General features: G+C 44.6%; 1 protein-coding gene across 2 annotated transcripts in view; it reads left to right on the forward strand.

Annotated features, from left to right (window-relative positions):
* The first annotated feature begins 396 nt into the window (after nt 1-396).
* SYNE2 (spectrin repeat containing nuclear envelope protein 2) overlaps nt 397-22,510 on the forward strand; it is a 260,416-nt gene continuing 238,302 nt past the window's right edge. The window contains exon 1 of one of the 2 annotated variants that reach the window (XM_039534632.1): nt 397-415. The gene's annotated coding sequence lies outside the window, so the exon portion shown is untranslated. Of the gene's footprint in view, nt 416-12,559; nt 12,608-22,510 lie in introns of those variants that run through there. The other variant, XM_039534633.1, reaches the window with a different exon arrangement.

The following is a 22,510-nucleotide window of genomic DNA, read 5'->3' on the forward strand; positions in this document are numbered from 1 at the left end:
TTCAGTGTTTGCTTTAAGTTACAACTGTAAGGGATCTTCTTAATTCTCATGAAAATGAAGGACTAATAGTACTGGTAGAAGCTGGATGTAATATGCATAGGCTTCCCACAGCTCTCTTACACATCTTAACTCTGACCTGCTACAGCATTCTGATTTCATTTCTGGACTGCACCTGAGTAAATACAGAAGCACAGTGCCAAACTATGTGGTGAACTTTATTTGTAGTGAACTAGTATGTGGTAATACTTTGACTTTGATATATTTGCATTTTATTTCAGTCCATGGCAGTAATTAAACTTTCTATGGATAAAACTCAGCTGTGTAGGACAAAGTTTTCTTCGGGCCCAGACCCCAAGACTGTGGCATGAACTCCCCCAGGAACTAAGGACTGTAACAAACTTCACCACCTTCTGCTGTAAGTGCAAGCTGCATTTCCATGACCTTGCCTTCTCTAATATAAACATAGCAACCTGTGTGTGCATGTGTATAACACTAGTTTAAAAAAATTCCAAAACAAAACACTCCTGCTGAGGAGAGGATGAGAAAACAATTGCGTGACACATTAGTCACATCACTTAACGAACTAGTGGAAGGTGCAAATACTATGGTGATAAGTGCCATAGAAGAACCTATACAGAGTACAATATTCCCTAAAGTACAGCACTATATTCTTCAGGGCCAGATTCTGTTAGCTTCAGTCATGTTTAATAGTACCGTACTCTGCAGAAAGTTTCACTGAAATCAGCTGTGTCATTCACAGAGTCATACACTGGTCCATGAGACAGATCCTCAGCCGGTATAAATGACCATATACCATTGAAATCAACGCCAGCAGAGAATCTGCCCCAACGTGATTAAGGGTGGCAGAATCTGGCCCTAAATAGCTATTGAAATAGGAAGCCATGTATCACGATGAGAATTTGAATGAGTAAATATGAGACCGTATGATGCAGAACATCAGACGTTTCTTAAAATATCAGAGCTGTTCCTATGCAAAATATAAACAGATGACTATTTTCTAAATATATCCATGATGCCAATACAAACAACAGCCTAAAATGCCAGAACAAGAGGTCCCAGCAGGCTGTCTGAGTGCCAATCTTACTTTTCTTGCCTACAAGAAATTTTGAATGTAAAAGCCTGAAGAATGAAGCAAAGAAGTAGAGCATATTTGAATGTCAACCATAGTCATGTCTTTTCATATTACTGATATTATATAATTTAATACATCTCAGTTTGACAATAAGATATCACATCATTTTCCCAAACAAATCACATCACATTCCCAACTTCACTTCATTTATGAAAATTACTGTGATTACTATATAGCAACACAGACTAATCCTGAAATTGTTACATTAAAGACAGTGACAATTTTGCATAAGTAAGGACTGAATGAAAATTCAGGGAGGGGGCCCCAGTATGATTAACTGGAAAATTAGAATTCTAGTGAAATGTTAATTATACCTGACTGCCCAGAAGCACATTTTAAATATCCTCTTTTCAAATTTCTATGTAAATCCTCATAATCCTACATTTCTAATTGAAACATATGCTTAGTTCAGCTATTTTCCCACTGATTCTTCTTTGAGGCTTTGTGTTAATAATAATAATAATTAATAATTATAATAATAAAGTAGTAGCAGCAGTATTTATTTATATTGTGCTAGCACTTAGGGACTCCAATCATATACCAGGAACCCATTGTGCTAGGAACTCTACAAACACAGAACAAAAAGACAGTCTCTGCCCCAAAAAAGATTACAATCCAAGTACAAGAGAAGTGATATGTATGTAATATGGAGCTTTGGGGTGAGATTTTCAAAGAAGTCAGTTGTCCAAATCCCATTGAAATTCCATGGGACTTGGGTACATAATTCCCTTAGTCAGCTTTGAAAACTCCAAACAAACTAAACATCTGGAAAATAATTAATATACTGTAAATCCCTTGGCACCTTAGAGACTAGCAGCAGCACTGCATGAGAATTGTGGTGAAAGAAGAAGAAAAAAGAAGTGGGTATTCACCAGCAGCTCATGCTGAACGCTGCGTCTGTTAGTCTATAAGGTGCCACAGGATTCTTTGTTGCTTTTACAGATCCAGACTAACACGGCTACCCCTCTGATACTTAATATACTGTAAACATTGAATGTTTATTTATGCAAATTTTTATTCCTAGTGTGACGGGTTCAATCACAGAGACCCCCTTGGGATTGCTACCTGATATGCTTAGATTACCTCTGATCCCATTTTACCTGCCAGCTTGGGACTCCAGAACTCTGCCTTGTTGAGCCAGACATGCTAGCCTGCTGCAACACAGATCCAGTGTCTGGGCCATGCCCCCAAAGCCACAGACTTTAAGTGAAAACAGCTCTGCAGGTTACCTGACTCCAGCACCCAGACACCCAATTCCCAATGGGATCCAAACCCCAAATAAATCCTTTTTACTCTGTATAACGCTTATACAGGATAAATTCATAAATTGTCCACCCTCTATAACACTGATAGAGAGATATGCACAGCTGTTTGCTCCCCCAGGTATTTATCACTTACTCTGGGTTTATTAATAAACAGCAGTGATTTGATTAACTATAAAAAGTAGGATTTAAGTGGTTTCAAGTAATAACAGACAGAACAAAGTAAGTCATCAAGTAAAATAAAGCAACAACACGCAAATCTAAGCCTAATACGTTAAAAAACTGATTACAGGTAATATCTTACCCTCAGATGTTCTAATAAACCTTCTTCCACAGATTAGATTCTTTCCTAGTCTGGGCCCAATCCTTTCCCCTAGTACAGTCCTTGTTAGCAGCCATCTCAGGTGGTAACTAAGGGTTTTCTCATGACTAGCCTCTTTGTCCTCCTCCACCCCCTTTTATAGCTTTGGCACAAGGTCGGAATTTTTTGTCTCTCTGGTCCCCACCCCGCCTTCTAAATGGAAAAGTACCAGATTTAAGATGGATTCCAGCATCATGTGACATGGTCACATGTCCTGTGAGACCCCCACCTTCATTCTTCCTGGGCTGGCCCACATGTACACAGGAAGGTTTGCAAGTAAACAGAGCCATTTACTGTTCATTGATTCTGAAGCACCCTTAATGGCTTCCACTTAATATGTTGACATCAGTAATACAAGTTTATATCTTCTTCTCCTAACTCTAGGTATAGAAATAATACATGCAAACAAGTAGGATGAACACACTCAGTAGATTATAAGCTTTGTAATGATACCTTACAAGAGACCTTTTGCATAAAGCATATTCTAGTTACAGCATATTCACATTTATAAGCATATTTTCATAAAGCATATGGAGTGCAACGTCACACCTAGGTCAACTTACATCTCAGTTTAGAGTTCACTGACGCCAAACTTTTCTTTGTACATAAGGAGCAACATGCCTAGATTGTGTACTACTATGTATATCCCTTTTGCCTAAGCTTGAATCCCTTTGTGGATAAAGTTTCAAAATTGAAGCTATGACAAGTTGCTAATCTTACTTTGCAGAAGAAAATGAATATACTTCAACTCACATCTAACAAGATGGATGACTTGAGTTTCTAGATTAAAAAATGAATTGTATATATGCATTGTATGCATATATCTTAGTAGTTTCTGGGTTTGTCAGTGGTTTGAGCATTGGCCTGCTAAACCAAGGGTTGTGAGTTCAATCCATGAGTGGGCCATTTAGGGATCTGGGGCAAAAATCTGTCTGGGGATTGGTCCTGCTTTGAGCAGTGGGTTGGACTAGATGACCTCCTGAGGTCCCTTCCAACCCTGATATTCTATGATTTGTACAGCTTAAAAATGTTGAGGAAGCAGAGGCAATATCAGCTTGATTTCTTTGTCTCTGCTATTTACTGTTGTATAGAACCAACATTGTGCTAGGCACATTACAGACAATATAAAGATAAGGGGCCTGATTCTGTTCTGACACCAGGTTTACATTTGTGTGACTCCATTAATTTCAGTGGAGATGATGATGTAAATGAGGGTAGAGTCAGGCACAAGGACCCATATTTTTAAAAGGTATTTAGGTGTGTTCCGCTCAGCATTGCCAGGCCTAAGTGACTCAGGGCAGGTCTATACTTAAAATGCTTCATTGGCACAGCTTCACCAATGCAGCTGCGCTGCTGTAATGTTTTGATGAAGCTGCTCTACGCCAGCGGGAGAGCGCTCACCCCTCAGCATAATTAATCCACCTCTACGAGAGGCGGTAGCTATGTCAGCGAGAGTAGCTCTCCCACCGACATAGTGCTGTTCACACCAGCGCTTAGGTCAGGATAACTGTCTCTCAGGGGTGTGGATTTTTCACACCTCTGAGCGACGAAGTTATGCTGAAGTAATTCTGTAATGTAGACCTGCCCCAAGATGGCTAAGTCCCATTTCCAATGGTGACTTAGGTCTGGTCTACACTACAGACCTATATTGGTATAATTACATTGCTCAGGGGTGTGGTAAGCCACACTTCTGAGGCCTGGTCTACACTGGGGGGGCGGGTTCATCGATGTAAGATACGCAACTTCAGCTACGAGAATAGCATAGTTGAAGTCAATATAAATTATTTCTACTTAGCTCCCGTCCTCACGGCATGGGATCGACGGCCGCGGCTCCCCCGTCAACTCTGCTTCCGTCTCTCGCCCTGGTGGAGTTCAGGAGTCGACGGGGAGCGCATTCGCAGATTGATTTATCATCTCTAGACGAGATGCAATAAATCAATCCCCGATAGATCAATCGCTACCCGCCAATCCGGTGGGTAGTGTGGACGTACCCTGAGTGATGTAGTTATATTGACCTAACTCCCTGTGTAGACAGTGCAATATCAGTGGGAAGTTAGGAGCTAAATATCTTTGTGGATCTAGGCCTTTTTCCCCTAGCCTTGAACTATAATATGTTAGCATTAATGAGATTATATTCTGTAGGGTCTGATTTATGGTTAGACTTCAGTTTGGCAGGGAGAGTGGGAATTGAAGCTTAAGATAAAAACTTTAGGGAGTTTGGAGCTACTACTTGTGAACCTGTTCAATCAGAACTTTGGAATATCTGTCAGAGATGAAGGCATTGACTTATTTTTTCCTCTGGAGCACTGCATGAGAATTCTGCAGTTACACCCTGATACAGCAAAGCACAGCATGTGTGTAAGCATGTGATTAGTTCCATTGACTTCAGTGGGACTACTTGGGTGTTTAAAAGTACACATGTGCAAAACGTTTTGCTGGATCAATGTCTTGTATTCTGAAGACCCTATTAAAAATCATACAAATGGTTCCACTAAATGTGGTGGGACAAGGGAGTGTTGTTAAAATGACTACCTTCAAGCTCTCTCACATGCATGGTTGAAGAAAAAAAAAAGTCTGTAAAATTATGTACATGCCTATATGGATTAAAATTCTCTTTCCTCTTCATTTGGGCTCCCTAACTTTGGTAAACAGGCTGTCCATTATTGGTGTATAAAGGCCTATGGCAAAGCCCACTGAAGTCAGTGGAAAGACTCTCATTGACCTCAGTGAGCATTGGATTGAGACCTAAAAGAGTGTTTCTGGAATAAGTCCCCGAACCTGCTGTCTTTTATCCTGTAATATTGTGGGCTGTTGTGCAAGATGTATCGACAGAAAATCTTCTGGATAAGGGAGATTGCATTAAGTTGGGGACTGGCCTCAGAAATGATGAAAAGGGGAATGGACTTTATTTACATTGACCTAACGTTCTTTTAATAACATCTCCTAATAACAGCAATTTGTCATGTATGACTCGGGAGAGTTAGATGTCATAGAACATTTCCATTTTCCTTCAATGTTATAGCATTCCAGAACCATGCTTCCCCCGGCATCCAGAGCTGAGAACAAGAAGAACTATTACCTCTAAATATATGGAGAGCTGTTGACTCCATTGACTGTTGTAGTGATTTAGGTCCCCATCCTGCAAACTAACCCACACAGACAGACATTTATACTCTGTTATACTGAATTCAGTGGGGAATGGGGATGTGCATTGGAACAAATGGAGATCAGCCTGCAGGATCGTGACCACTGTTTTAATTGGCTTTTGATGCCAAGACTTGTTTTATAGGATTCTATTTCACAGATAAATGCAAATCATTTTGAAAGGAGTTGTTATCTGCAGAGATATTAATACAAATCCTTTCATCACACATTAATGAATGTTGCAATTTCCTTTCCAGTTGAGGGTCCCAAGATTTAAGAAATTGCCACATAATCTGCTGTTTTAACACAGCTTTTCTTTGAGAGGAAGGGGGCAGCAGTACTTTCACACAGTATCTGACCCCTCATTTTTTGTTTTGTTTAAAACCAGTCTTCACTGAGCCTAAATAAATGACGGGAGGTGACTTGCCGAATGGAGAAGAAGATTGTCTGGGGTGTCACAGCTGGAATAGAGGAGGTATAGGGGAAGAGTGGACCATCAATGCCTCCATTAGTCAAGGTTTGGTTAAACAGTAGTTGGCTTCTGGAGTTAAACACAAGAGGAAGAGAAGAATCCAGGGGCAGAGCCATCTTTTTCTCTTCCCAGCACTTCCTGATTTTCTGCCCTCTTGGTTTCTTTCCCAAACACTTTCCCAAGTTCCCACCCTTACCTCAGTGCCCAGATCATCGAGTCTAGACTCGGGGATCTCAGTCTGCATATCTTTTTCTGCCTCTCCCTTGCTCCTTTTTGGCTCTGTGCTATGCTGAGTTGGGAGATAGAGAAAGGGGTGAGGGATGTCATGTGGATCAGTTGCTGCTCATTCTAAAGGCCAGAAGACAGCATTTCAGAGGAGGGTATAGCTGGTTGGAAAAGCCCACACATTTTTGGGGGGTGGACAGAGAGCCAAGGGTCCAGGGACCCCTAGGGGGCTGCAAGCAGTTTTCAGGGGGTCTGCCAAGCAGGGCCACTGTTAGACTCACTGGGGCCCAGGGCAGAAAGCTGAAGCCCTACTACATAGGGCTGAAGTCTGGGGTCCTGAGCCCCACCACCTGAGGCTGAAGCTGAATTTAGCTTCATGGGGGCCCCTGTGGCTTTGCAGGGGGAGGGGGCGGAACAGCAACATTAAACATTGCCCGGCTTGCTACCCCCTAACACCGGCTCTGGCTTTTATATAGCGTGGCCAGATGAGACGAAGAAAATGTCGGGACACGCAGGGGAGAGGGGAGGGAGAAAAAAAAAAAAAGCCGACTGCTGCCGGCAGAGCAAAATATCAAGACAGAGATCGGTGAGGACACGGGACAAACACCTAAATATCGGGATGGTCCCAATTTTACAGGACGTCTGGTCACCCTACTTTTATATGCAGAAAACCAGTTGTTGTGGCACAGGTGGGCCATGGAGTTTTTAATAGTATGTTGGGGGAGGGGCCTAAGAAAAAGGTTGAGAACTTCTGCATTAGAGAACAGACCCAACCACTGAGATTAAAGGACAGCACTGAAGTCCTCCATCACTCATAGCACATTTACATTGCCGTCAACAGCCTTCAGAGTAGACAGGGGCAATTCCACGCTACCCCGGGTCCAGGGGTGAAAGTAACTGAGGACACTTACCGGTACGGGGGGGTGGCTCTGGCTCCAGAAGGGGTGGAGCCTCAGGCAGAAGAGGGGGGGTTGGGGTTCAGCATCCCCCAGCCAGCCCTTGGCCTGCATCGCCCTGGGCTCCTGTGTTGATTTAAAGAGTCCAGAGCCCCAGGCCCTTTTAAATTGCCAGCCCCAGGGCAGCTGCTCCCTTTGCCCCCCGGCTCGTCAGCACCTGGGGGGGGGGGTGTGTGCAAAAGAGGCAGGGATGTTAAAGCGCTGCAGGGTCCTTTGCCACGGCAGCGCTTTAATGTTGCTGTGCCCCCCACGTTGGCGGGGCTGCCGACGGCGGGGCGCAGCAACATTAAAGTGCTGCTGCGGCAAAGGACCATCCTTAAACCACTGCCATGGCAGCACTTTAATATCCCTGCCCCTCCCCCCACCTTCGTCGGTGGCTCTGCTGGTATGGACCCTACCAGCAGGGCTCCCGACAGGGGAGGCAAAAGGGGCAGGGACATTAAAGCACTGCTGTGGCAGCGCTTTAATGTGGGCTGGTGCGGGTTCTTACTGGTACGGAGTACTGGCCCGTACTGGCTCACTTTCACCCCTGCCTGGGTCTAATCTCATCATCTCAAATTCCACAGGCATGGAAGGGTGTGTGTCTAGTGAAACTTGTGCTGTTCTGCTGTGCAGGACCTGTAGGTGGGCCCAGGGCTACAGAAGCAGTTGTAGAGTTGCACCATTGCTGGTTTACAACCTGGGGTCCACGTGTGAAGATTCTCTCTCCATTCCCTGTGAAACCCCCAGTAAACTTCTTGGACACAATTGGGCTGTGTACTGAGTAGAATTTGCCACTTACAGCTATAGTTCGCCTTTCAGTAGACTGCAGAAGATTGCCCTATGAGAATGGCTTGTTGTTAGCCTATTTGGCAGTAGCTATGCAGTTGTCAAAGTGGCACTTCCCAGGACTACAGGGATCTTAAATATGCCTAGCTAGCATAGTGTAATACTTGTAGCTCAAGGGCAGCATAAAGAAAGAAAGATACCTGCCTATTAAGAGAAGGCCCATGACACATTAAATACCTAGAATTCAGCTGATGGCCACAGCTGTGGATACAAAGCTGATTATCTGTTTCACCATCATGTCTCATCTTTAATTGTTTGCATTCTGTGTCTAATAATACCTAGCATTTTATATCTTTTAAGTACTGTACAAACTAATTAAGTGCATTAACTAATTTAGATTGTAAACATCCTGGCAGGGACTTATCTTTGTGCTTTACAAAGTGCCGTGTATGCTTATGGCACTGTATTTATAATAATGAAAGACCTGATCCCACTCCCATAGAAGTCAATGGAAAAAGTCCCATTGACTTCAGGGTGAGTTGGGTCAGACCCAAAGCAAGTAAGAGAGTGCCTGAAATAATTATATTTTAGATGGGTAATTGGGGCCAGTAGAGTCAGTGGATATCCATTTTGGTATCAACAGTGGGAGTTCTAGTGTAGACGAGAAGCTGGTGGCTCTAAGGGCTGGACAGCAAAGTGGTAAAAATGCTTGAGCTCTGTGTACACTACTGTTACCAGTAATGGAGCTGCACTGATAAGTTATGGATATAACATTTACAAGTTTAGACAAGACCATAACACACATTTTGGTACTGCTGGTTTAGAGCAGTCCAAATCATGTTATAGACAAGTTAAGGGAGCAAGTTTTAACTCGGGATAGGTGTTGTTCCTTAGCATGATTATAATGCAGTTTGGTACTCCCCACAAAAGAAAGATCAGCTTGGTATAACATGTTTGGGACACTACTCTGTTTATTGCAAAGACAGTGACCTAAATGCTTTAAGAAAAAAAATTACTAATCAGCTAAATGATAATTTTGATATATTTGGAGATGCTATTTTGATTCCTAGAATAATATGATTAAAGCAGCCAGCTGTTGAAGAATCCATGTGTGTGTGTGAGAGAGAGAGAGAGAGAGAGACATACCACCACCCCAAGATTGCTCTAAAGCAGGGGGAATCGATTATTTTTGTCAAGGTCCAAATTTCTTGGTCAAGGTATAGTCAAGGGCCAAACTCCAGAGAAAAATAATTTAAAAAGCCCAACAATAATGGTGATACTAAATAAGTAAATAAAACGATTTCAGGGTCCATTCAAAAGCATCTGGTGGTCAGGATTTAGGCCCCAGTCCACCTTCTCTAGGATTAAAAAGGGGCAACACCTAAGTGGCTAGTCAAAGTTCAGGCCTATAGATGTTCCAGTTTGAAGTTGCAATTATTTTCTTTGATGCAATTTTGTGAATTTGCAATGAACATATATACAGTCCTGTATTTCTTTGCATGCAGAAGAAGCCAAGAACATAAGGGGCTGCAGTTTCTTAACTTACAGCCCCAAGCCTCTTTAGCCAATACCAGACCCAAAAGCGCTCTCTGGCTTTTTCCAGGGTCACACCAGCCCAGATCCCCAAAGATACTGGCTTCTAATTTCCATTGTATGCAGGCTCCTGCTTGCCTTTCTTGCCTCTCCCCCTCTCGTTTCAGTTTCTGTTCTGTGTAATTTCTGTTCCCTCACCCACCCAAAACAATCCTCAGCCAAAATCTCCCAGGCAGATGCATGCACACTTTTTGTCTTAGGTGAGGGTTTAGGCTTACAGTTATGTTAACTGAAGGGTGAGTTCATACCTAATAATTTCAATGGTGTTTTAATTCAACCCGTAACAAGATTTCACCCAGCTTTTAACAAAAGGATTGGTTTGGGCAAACACTATATTAATCTTCCTAGTCAAAATATCTGGATGTAGTGAGTGATCAGTTTAGACTGTAAAGCTCTTTGGGGCAGGGACCTGGTCTTCATCCCTGACTGTAAAGTGTCAAGCACAGCAGTGCCACTATACAAATAAATAAATAATTATCCATAGATAGAGATAATGTTACAAGAGCAGAGTGAATTATATTATGCGTTTACCAAGGCAGGGCTGTCAAGTTACAACTGGCTGTAGCTGGCACTCCCACAAGCTGGAACATTCTTTAGCTAAAGTGGCACTCAAAAAGGTGTGGAATTCACTTGTCTTAAAATACAAGAGACCAAATCTAGCAGTACTTACTCAGAAACTATTGAAACCTATGACAGTTACCTTGAGTAAGAAGTTTCAGAGTGATAGCCATGTTAGTCTGTATCAGCAAAAACAACAAGTCCTTGTGGCACTTTAGAGACTAACATTTACTTGGGCATAATCTTTCGTGGGCTAGAACCCACTTCATCATATGCACGAAGTGGAAAATACAGGTATAAATACATGAAAGGACAGGGGTTGCCTTCTCAAGTGTGAAGTCAGTCTAACAAGAAATCTATTAATAGCAGGACACTCAGGGAGGAAAAATAACTTTTGAAGTGGTAATAAGAAGTAAAGGCTGCTAGATTTGGCCTTGAGAAATGGCTTCAAATATGGGGCCTTGTTCTACTTCCATTTATTTAAATCAATCAGGGATTGATTTGTTTTTACCAGTTACTCTAAAGCAGAGGTCGGCAACCTTTCAGAAGTGGTGTGCCGAATCTTCAGTTATTCACTCTAATTTAAGGTTTTATGTGCCAGTAACACATTTTAACATTTTTAGAGGGTCTCTTTATAAGTTTATAATATATAACTAAACTCTTGTTGTATGTAAAGTAACTAAGGGTTTTAAAATGTTTAAGAAGCTTCATTTAAAATTAAATTAAAATGCAGAGCCCCCTGGAGTGGTGGCCAGGACCTGGGCAGTGTGAGTGCCACTGAAAATCAGCTCGCATGCATGCATGCCATAGGTTGCCTACCCCTGCTCTAAAGGAACCAGGATTGGGCCTTTGATCCTTAACACCAAATACCCATCTAGCAGAATAAATGAAGGAGAAACCTACTTTATCAGCATGGATAGGAACTGGCTTTTGGAATTTTTTTTTTTTAATCCATATAGCCAAGTGATCACTACCAGCACTGACTGTTAAAACCATCTCCCATTCTGATATTTTACTGTACTACTTTGTAATACATAGCTCTAAAACTATTGACTACTATTATGTATTTCTTAGATTAGACAGTTACCTTATGCGCAGATTGAGTTAATATTGTTTAACCATGCTCTGCCCAAAATAAATTGAATTGGATTAACTACTACTCTTCAGTGTGGTATATGCTGTATTGATGGTGGCCATACTGCTGGTGACTGCAACCCAGCTGAATTAGAAGAGCTTTTTGCAGGGCTAGAGTGGGAAATTGGTACATTTTTGACAGATACGGTGAGGTTTAAAAATATTTAGCACTTCCACAGCTCCTTTCAGCCAAGGATCAGAAGTTTAACTCAGTGTAATTCAGTGTTACAAGGACTCCTGAAGGTAGGTGTCAATCCTCCCATTTTTAGGGATGGGTGAAATGACTTGCAAAGATTGTCCCTTCCCCACTACCACATAGCCAGTGAATGGCAGAGGGAAGGAGAACTCCTATGTAGGGGCCCTGGCTCTCTGCTCTCATTACTCCATGGGCCCCAGTGCAGTGAAGGGATGTAGCAGGCTGAATGGGTTCTAAGTGAAAACACTCCTACTACTAGTGGAGCGATTTGCCCAAAGTCACAGAGCTCATCAGTAGCAGGGTGAGACTAGGACCCAGTAGTCCAGGCTACCATTGCCTGCTCCAGCTGCCAGCCGCCCTAGACAACCCCAGGTGTCGCAGGGGCCGCATTTCCCCGGGGCCCCTCTTTTCCTCCTCCCGTGGCTCGGGCCTCCTGGCCCGGCCTGGCCTGTGGCCGTCAGGCAGGTGCCGGGCGGGGGCAGCCGGGCTGCGGGCCCAGCCACGTGCTGTTTGTTTGGAAGGTGGGCGCTAGGCGCGCGGGGCTGGGCTGGGCTCCTCTCAGGGGCGTGTGGGCCAAGGGCGCTCCGACTTCCTGCACTAGGGGCCGCGAGCGGCGGCGGCGGGAGTCGGGAAAGTCCGGGCTCGCACCGGCTCGGGGCGTGGTTTGCAGCCGAGGAGCGGAGCAAGGGGCCGCGCCACCGCGCCCAGTCCCCTCCCGAGGCGACGCCAGGGTCCCCGCTCCCCATCCCCCAGCGCAGGCGGGTGCCCCCTGCCGCCCCCGGACAGTGAGTATCTCCCAGCGCCCCCTGGAGCCGCGGGTGTCCGCCTCCGGCCGGGCAGCAGGGGCAGCGCGGTCCCGGGGGCTCAGCCCGCCGCCCGCGGAGCGTCTGCTGGGGGAGCGCGCAGGAAAGTTGGCGGCGCTGCGGCGTTGACTGGCCGGCGTGTGGCCCCTGCGGGCAGGCGGGGCAGGGGCTGCCGCCGCCGCCCGGGGGCTTCTACCCGCGCTGCCGCCCAGGCTGGGGGAGGCAGGCTCCGCGCCGGCGGGGATGTCAGCGAGCGAGCCGCACGCCCGGGCGGGAAGGGAGCCGAGCGCTGCCGAGAGAAGCCCTTTGTGTGGGTGACAAGACGCCTGGAAAGTACCAAGCGCCTGCCCCTGCCGACAGCACCGACCCCTTCCTCCCGCAGCCCCAGGGGCCGCCTGCCCCTGCCCCTGCGCCCCTCGCTGGGTGGGATGCTGGGAGAGCCCCCCTCCGCCTTCATTGTCTAGGCTTTGGTTACCGTACCTGGCCGCCTTTGTTGGCTGAAGCTGCCTTTGTTCCTTAGGTGTCAGCTTCACCTTCCCTGGCCTCCTGTGACTTGTAACCAGACGCTTTAAAGGAAAAATCAGGCGCCTTATTTAATCAAGCAGTGCAGTTCCCCGCAGGTGTTGGTATTTTTAACATATATTTCAAATGGCTTCAGTTTACCGTTTATTTCATTTTCCTGGCAGAAAAAAAACCCTACCAGTTGTGCACAGGCATAACCACTTGCAGAATCTTTGTGAGATAAATCAAATTGCAGGAACTGGGAGAAGTAGGGAAAAACTAGTGAGACTTAAGGTACGAACCCTCTAATAAGAGAGTTCAAGAAGCATAGGCCACCTTTTTATGTGAAATCGCCTTATCTGTCATTGAGGCAAACTAGCACCCTTTTGAAATCCATGTTTTCCAGCTTTGAAATATTAGTTTCTAATATGAGTATTAGTCCGAGTGATGTGTTTTTGGAGACACCACGATGCTGGAGGACATGTAAACTTATACGTGGAAGAGACAGTCCACAAACCAAAGGACCGGTATTTCTTCCTGACTTGATGCTCTCTTGCTTACGTAACATATGTTATCTTTTAAGATTATTGTTACATAGTCGATTATGTACTTGGATTCTGAGCCTGAATCCTTATTAAGGCAAAATTCCACTGAAGCGCATGGGTGTCTTGGCTGAATAAGGACTACATGAGTTAGTCGTCATATTAACTTTATTACCTGTGTGTGCTCATACAGTCATGTTGTGATGGACAAAATAATACATAGCAGAGGGTTGCACACTCTGTAGCTTCTGTAGGCCGAGCTGATTACACACGTCGGTGCTCCTTGCATCCCTCCATTCCACCGCACAAGCTCCCTCTGGGCCACTCTCCCGTCCCCCTCTATTTTAGGGACTCCCTGTGACACCCCGAACTCCTACAAGTGCCAAGGGCTCTGTGCCCCCTATTTCTCCCTCCAGAATACTAGGGTCCTCTTTTCCTCCTCACATGCCACGGCTTTATATACCCCATATTCCTCTCTTCCCCGCATGCCAAGGACTCTATCCCCCATTCTCCCTCCACTACATGCTAGGGGCTCTGTGTCAGTGGTGTAGCCACGTGGAGGGAACAGGTGGAGCATCAAAAAAAAAAAAAGGTACCACCCGCTGCAGCCCTTCAGATACCCTTTCCCCTATGCCAGGGGCTCCGTGTCTCCTCCTCCCCCCATATCATTGTCCTCCATTTTCCTCCATTCTCCCCACCATCATGGCGGGGGCTTTTTGTACTCCCCATTCTCCACCACCCAGCAGGGGCTCTGTGTGCCCCCCCTTCCTCCCTCTGCCCATATGGCAGAGACTCTGTGTGCCCCCCATGTTCTCCCCCTATTCCACTGTCCTCATTCTTCCCCCCCATGCCAAGGGCTCTCTGTGCCCCCTCCCTTTCCTTCAACACTAGGGCTCATTATAAGCCAAACAGAGACTGCCATTGAGTTGAGTGTAAGACTTTGCTTCACCCAACCAGGTATTATGATTATTGGTTAAACGTATGAGGCCTTACACTCACGTCAGTGGCATTTCTCCGTCTGTAATGTGAATGTAAAAATTCAGGGAATGTTCTAGATATGAGCAAAACCCTACTGATTTTGGTTAAAATCAGAAAACCAGGAACAGGAAATGGGGGATGCACAGAGCCCCATGCATCTGGTTAGCAAACTCATCAGTTTCAACCACTTCTGTAATTGTCTATAGATAAGGCCCTTCATTTTATCCATTGTCTCTAAAAAATATCCGGGTTTCGAAAAAGCCAATAATGGATTTTATCGCTTTCCTCCCAGATTTTAGTTTTTCCTGCACTTTGCTCCCCCTTTGCACAGTTCCTGCTAGAATTCAGCACAGCCCTGTCCACTTCCACTGTGCGCAAAGCGAGATGGGCAGGGAGCTGAGTCCTGTCAGCCAAGACCACCCAACCACTGCAGCAGCAGGCCCTCAGGGAGTAGAAGGGTGCACCCTGTGAGTACTAGCCCCTTGCTGGACAGAGCCCACTCCTGACAACCCTGCAATACAGCCTCAAGGCAGGGGAAGCAGGTGACAGAACGATTCAGTCCAGTGTTAGGACACCTGCCTAGTAGGTGGAAGACCCTGGATCCAGTCCCCCTCCTTCAGATAACTCTTTCATTATTTATTCACAATGGATTAGCTTCAACAGGAGAGAATGAGGGTTCCCCACATGAGTATATCCCATAGCCCAGTGTTTAGAACACTCCTGAAAGGTGGGAAACTGCTGTTCAAATCCTATCTCCCCCTCTGGCAGAGAGGAGGGAATTGAACTTGAGTCTCTCACATCCTTGCTGAGTTCTCTAAACACTGGATTAAAAGTTGAAGGTGGGAATCGCCTCCACCCCTGTTTTGTGTGGAGCAAAGCAGACACCTAACTTATTCCTTCAATAAGACTTAGGTCCCTACCCCAATGAGAGGGGCAGAGCTTAGCACAAATCGCTGTTTTCAGCATCGCCCATTGGTTAGCTTAGGCAGGGAGCCGCCTAGCATGCTGGCTTTTGTGGATTGCAGTCCTAGGTGCCTCTCTCTCCTCATCTATAGCAGCCCAGGCACCTGACTCAGGCTTTGTGGATTGGTGTGTCATTCCTGTGATTTTCTAGGTGTCTAAAAGTTAGACACTATGATGCTCAGCATTGTAACACCCAAGTCCCTTTGTGGGTCTCACTCTTTGGAGCCTAAAACCAATGCCTAAATACTTTAAAAAATGGACTACAGTTGTTTAAAATACAGCACAGGTGGCTTTTGTGGGTTTTAAGTCCTTTTATTAAGTCTTCCCAATTGAAATATAGTAATTATTTGAGGGTCCTGAGTTTTTTTTTTAAACAAATAGATTATAAGTATCAGTTGGTAGCCGAGTTAGTCTGTATCCACAAAAACAACGAGGAGTCCGGTGGCACCTTAAAGACTAACAGATTTACAAATCTGTTAGTCTTTAAGGTACCACCGGACTCCTTGTTGTTTAATAAGATTATACTGTTCTTGAGCATTTTGAACGGCATTTTAGAGATTGCGTTTTTTCGAGCATGTTATATTAAACATCTGCCCTATTTTGCTGGAAGCATACAGAAGCCAAGTTGCCATAAATGATTATGCAGCAAGACTTAGTGATGATTTAATTTTGTGTAGTGTAGTAAAACTAGAGGGAAAGACAACACAGTTTGTTCACTGAAAGTAAGTTCAGCCATGGAATACAGATATTTAGTTACCCATAAAAGGGAATGCAAGAGAATAAAAGAACAGAGAAGTCAAAGCTAAGGTGGTTGGAGAAGGGGTCTATGTCTAGGTGTAATGGCACATCCTCACTTCAGGGAGTGCCCCTTTGTATCAAGGTGCAGTGTTGGCAGGGGACCTTATCTGGCACTCTCAATGGTCACTTCCTCAGCTCTGCAACAGCTCCTCCCTGAGTCTTTGGCATCATGGCCCTCTGGCCAAGTCACATAAAAGTTCACTCCCTTTCTGGAGTAACAAAAAGTCCAAAACAAATGCCCAAGCTTACTGTTCTTCTGGGGCTCCTCTGAAGTCCTCTGCTTCTTGGCCCCTTCTCCTGCCCCTGCAGAGCTTCTCTGGTTCTTCTTACAGGATTCCCCCACTGCCTCCTTTCTCCGGGGACACTGGCAGCTCCATTTACCGGTCTCCCTGCTCCAGGTAGGCCCTATGTAAGAGCTCTCCCACAGGAACGTACTGCTCTCTGTGAGTCTCTTCTATTCCCTGTTCCCATTCCAGAACATCAGCCCCAGGACTGTCTCCCTGAACAGCTGGCCCCTTCACAGGAGTTAGCTCTACTCTTATGGCTCAGCTTTTTAGTCACAGCCAGCCCCAGACTGCTAGGCTTCCCCTTACAGGCAAGTCCTACCTCCTGTGCATCTCTCCTACACTGACTTCCCTGCTCGGTTTCAGTAGTCCTTTCTGATTCCTTGCAGCTGGGGTCACTAACCATCAACTGGGGGCTAGCTGATAGACCACAGGCAAGGCTGAGCCTGGCTGCCTTAAAGGGCCAGCAGCCAGCCTGTGACATTGAGCAAGGGGAGCTCTAGGTTGATCCCAGTCTTTCCAGAGATGTATGTTTACATTATACATCTTAATGTGCCAACGCCTTACTGTCAGACATAGTGTGACAAAGATTGTGGTCATAGGCGTACAGATGCTGTCTGTGCAGGAACCTTAAAATGCTGTGGAAGTAATTCATTTAGCATAAATGACTCTCTATAACTTCATTTTCATGCGTCTTTATTTCTGATGTAAATAATTTGTAACTATAAAATTGAGGGGAGACCAAATTTGTGTGGAAAGGGAATAACTTTGAGACTAACATGAGTGATATCCCTTGAAAGGAGGACATGTGAGAGGTCTGGTTTGCATTGACGCTTGATGTCGGAGGAGTTGAGACTTACTGTGGATTTCAGTGCGAAAGGTTCCACGTCTCTACTGTAGCTGGTTCTTGCTATATGTGTGATATATCGCCAGCACAGCGCATGCTGGAGTGAGGCCTAGTAGTGAACCTTGCAAGGAACTGGAGCTGTCCTCTGGGGAACAAGGACATTTGTTTTTGTTATTTGTACATGAGCTCTGTTAGTTTTTAAAACTAACATATACAGTAGGTGGTAAAATTAGATTTTTTAAAGCCCTAGGAAAAACAGTGCATTATGTTAAAATAAAATCATTTACCCAAACCCTCTAGGTTGGCTCTTTCTGTAGCAGTTTGACAACACCTGATAAATGCATGCTGGGGTTTCAGTCACATGGAATGGAAGCAGGGGTGGCTCTAGGTATTTTGCTGCCCCAAGCACGGCAGGCAGGCTGCCTTCGGCGGCTTGCCTGCGGGAGGTCCTCGGTCCCGCGGATTCGGTGGCATGCCTGCAGGAGGTCCACCGAAGCCGCGGGACCAGGGACCCTCCGCAGGCATGCCGCCGAAGGCAGCCTGCCTGCCGCCCTCGCGGCGACCGGCAGAGCGCCCCCGGTGGCTTGCCGCCCCAGGCACGCGCTTGGCGTGCTGGTGCCTGGAGCTGCCCCTGAATGGAAGCTAGTGAGATATGATATCAAGATCTAATTAGCTGTGAGAAAAGATAATTTATAAAGACCCGATCCTGCAAACAGTTACTACCCAGCATAGTGCTTACCACTATGAGTAGTCCCATTGAATAGAGCTTCTCATGGTAATAAATATTTTGCTAAATAGTAAGGGCTTAGTCCTTCAAGATGCTGAGCACCTCCTGCTGGGTGCTGAGTGACCTCATTTTCCACTGAAATCAACAGGAGTTGAGATTGCGTAACACATTGGCAGAGATGCTGATGACCTTGTAAGGTTAGGCCCTAAGACCTTCCTTGGGGCTCTGCATGGGTGCAGAGGTTTGCCTGTGTGGAAAAATTTGCAGCATCAGTCCCTGCATTAGTAGAGTTGTGGATGACCCTCTTACCATAGTTATTTAGGGAAGTGGTTCTCAACCCAGGGTACACGTACCCCTGGGGGTACGCAGAGGTCTTCCAGAGGATACATCAACTCATCTAGGTAGTTGACTAGTTTTACAACAGGCTACATAAAAAGCACTAGTGAAGTCGGTGCAAACTAAAATCTCATACAGTGACTTGTTTATACTTCTCTATATACTACACTGAAATGTAAGTACAGTATTTATATTCAAATTGATTTATTTTATAATTATATGGTAAAAATGAGAAAGTAAGCAATTTTTCAGAAATAGTGTGCTGTGACACTTTTGTATTTTTATGTCTGATTTTGTAAGCAAGTAGTTTTTAAGTGAGGTGAAACTTGGGGTGCGCAAGACAAATCAGATTCCTGAAAGGGGTGCAGTAGTCTGGAAGGGTTGAGAGCTACTGATTTAGGGCACTCAGAACATCTTACTTCAATTCCTGGATTAAAAAAAAAGCATTTACAAGTCACCTTTAGGAACAAGGTGTTAAAAAGTGCCCTTCATACCTAGTTAAGAACTGAACATGGAAAAATAAATAAAAGAAGGATTCTTCCTCCCTCTTCCCCCTCCCGCCCCCCCATAGCATATGATCCAAAGTCCATTGACGTCAGTAGAAGTCTTTCAGTTGGCTTTGGTGGGAACTAGATCAGGCCCATAGAGAGCTAGATATTTTTTTATTTGTGAAGCGAAGTTTGTAAGAATAGACACAATGAACCAATTCAAGAAGCAGCAAACATTGCTGGATAATGATCTAATAGGATTAAAATGCTTTCTCTCCGTGACAGTGGTTTCAGTTTTGTGTTTTAAATGATAGCAACAAAAGAAAAATACTAATATTTCACACGCTACAGTTTTAAACTTTACAGACTTGATATGATTTCTAGGTCATGTTCTCTCTTTTGTTGAGAAGCCCTTGTTTCAAAGAAAAATGGGCCCTTATTTAGTCTTTGCATTGAGTTCGCTGTAAGAATGATAAAACCTCTTTACTGATAATGAATTCCATAAATAGAGTTTAGCTCAGCAGTTAGCTCATTTTCAAAGTATGTTAAGCTAAACAGGAACAAGGGATCTTTATTCCGGAATAAGGGTGTCTACATGTGGACTTTTTCTGGAATGACTGTTCCTGAATAACTCCATGTGTAGACAAGTTCTAAGTACTGTTTCCAATCTAGCCCCCAATCTAAAGAAACAGCCAAGAAACATGGTTTGAAAGATCAGGCATAAAGAACAGTAGTCATTTTTCTCATGATTTATTTCTGAAGTGGGGTGATATGGCCTTACTCCATGAGTCGTCTTATTGTATCTGTTTGTGATGGTGTTTTCTTAGCAACTGTGGCTCTGTTTTAGATCTGGATGCTCAATTATTGTTTTTGTTTAGAAAGATATAAAGCGATGACATCTCTTCCTACTGCTGAAGATAGTGACTGTGCCTTGTGAACAGGCTAAATCAATTTCTTTTTCTCTCTGAAGTACAACAGGTATTGTTTTTAAAAAGTATAGATGCAGAAGTGCCTGCTTGTGCATGTGGAATGCCTGTCTGTGTACAGTATTGATTACAATAACTGAACACATTCCCAATAATTTTGGATAACATGTATCAGGCTGTAACTGAGTGTGTAATTTTTTTGTTTAAAGAATGGGGTGAAAGTTAGTGTTGCCAACATGCTTTCCTTGCTTGCCTTCTTTACGGGCTTTCTTAAGGGCAGGGGTATCATTTCAGAAAAATTCTAGGTGGAGCAAAGTTGTTTCAGCATATGAACATTATATGCAATTCTATCCTGCAAAGTTGGGAGGGGGGCTGGAGAGTGGAAGACATAATGGAGCATACAGACCTATGAAAAATCTGGGTGGAGGGGATAAACCAAGGTCTGGGGGTGGGAGGTGACTGCCCAACTTGCCCCATAGCAAATGATGCTGCCCCTACTTATGGGGCTTTTTGATGTGGGAAGAAAGTGTCATCTTTAACTATGAACTTTTAGAAACATTAGAAATGTAGGTGGTAATTATAGGGCTTGGTCATGTAATTCATATGCCTAAGACCTGTCTATCAAAACAAATTCTATATTCAAAATTGAGCTCTAGTAACCATAAGGGTGGAGGGCATATGAAATGTTTCAAAGATACTCTGAAACAACATCTGCACAAGACAAATATCTATGACTTGATCTTTGACAACTGGCAACTGACCACATTGCGTGGCACCACCCCAAAAGCGTGGGTGTCCATGACTTTGAGAAGAACCGTGTTGTGCTATTGGAAGCACAGGACCAGGTATGGAAACAATCAACACAATCAGGCAGATGGCTCTGTGGTCAGTGTGGTAAATGTTGTTCTCCCTGAATGGGTGTGTGGAGCCATGTGAAGACCCATTAGTACAAACTGTGATTGTTGATGTTGTCCTGGAAATTGGGGTGAGTTTTACTGTGTTATGGGCTAAACTGTGACCCAGGGTGTGCATCCGTGTTGGTATGTAAGGAGAACAACCTCTAAATCCGCTGTGTGGATCATCTGCATTGTGGATCTCACAGCATGAGGGAGAGCAGCCTCTCTGGTGCTACCATAGGGCAGGGGTCAAGAGTGGGTGAAGCTTTGTCTTCCCTTCTCCCCCCAGGTGAGGCAAACTGTATGGAGGGGCAAGTAAGCTGTGGTGGAAAAAAGGCAGATATAGATCACATCTCACCCCTACAGCAAAAGGGAACCAACGACAGAGTTTTGATTCTCTGTGTCACACTTTGATCCCTAGTCTGCTCTGGGGCAGCATAATACACACTGCCCGTTACATGGAGGTTGCAATACCTCCACAGTCTAGCTGTAGTGGTCGGGGCAATTTCATCTGGTTTGTGGAGTGGGGTAGGGTAAGAGCAAAATCAGTTCTCAGAAGCTCTAAAACCATGTTGTAAAGTCTATTTAAGGAAAGACTATTTAAAAAGGGGGGGACGGGACCCTTACAATTATTGTTATGGAGGTGTGGGAGGGACAGATAAAAGAAGCTTTATGTAAGAAAAGCCTTTTTCCCTAAAGCACACTGGCTGTCAGAACAGGGGCAGGAGGATGACCAATAACAAAGTGGAAAGACAAAAAAGAGGAATGTACTTTGAGATGTGTCTGATCTTGTTGGTCTGGGCGTAACGTTACGGCAGACAGCCCAGCACGGAAGTATGAAGTATGCTTTGTGAGAAAGGACGCTGTGCACCTCCCAACTTAGTGGCTCAAATAGCATGATGTAGGTGTGAGAAGAAATTACTTCTACTCGCCCAGTGCACAGAGCAGCTAGTGTATATGGTACAGCTTCAATGACAAGACTCAGTTTTTGAAGAACTTTATTCTTTGAATTCTAACCTACCTTGGGAGCTTCCTCAAGGCTAAGTCCAGAAAAGCGCTGGATCAGAGCCAGGTATTATTGTTATAACTTCCCACCACAGCAGCATGCACTACTCATGGCCCCTTCAAGGGCCCACTCCCAAGTGTCCCCAACCTGTTTCTAGAGGGGCAGCTCCCATGTTTCTCATTACATAATTTATATAGCTATTAACAAAAATAACAAATACAACATTAAAATATCCAAACAAATTAGTACTATGTATAAACAATCTGAACCAATTTCTAAAATGATCTGTTCTCGGGTCCTCACATACACATTATTGTTTGTGCTATAGGTCAGCAATCCAACTTGTGTAACACAATCAAGTTATGACCATCTCACTAATCATATATTGTTTATTATGTTGTATGGTAGTGCCTAAAAGGCACAAACTGAGAACAGGGACCCGCTGTGCAAGGCACTGTGCAAGCATGTAGTGGCTGATTCAAAGCCCATTGAATGCAATGTGACTCTTTCCACTGACTTTAACAGGCTTTGGATTAGATCCTAGTGTGAGACAATCCCTGTCCTGAAGATCTGACATTCTAAATGACAGAGGC

The sequence above is a fragment of the Mauremys reevesii genome, linkage group 4, assembly GCF_016161935.1.
Source record: "Mauremys reevesii isolate NIE-2019 linkage group 4, ASM1616193v1, whole genome shotgun sequence".
Taxonomy (NCBI): Eukaryota; Metazoa; Chordata; order Testudines; family Geoemydidae; genus Mauremys; species Mauremys reevesii.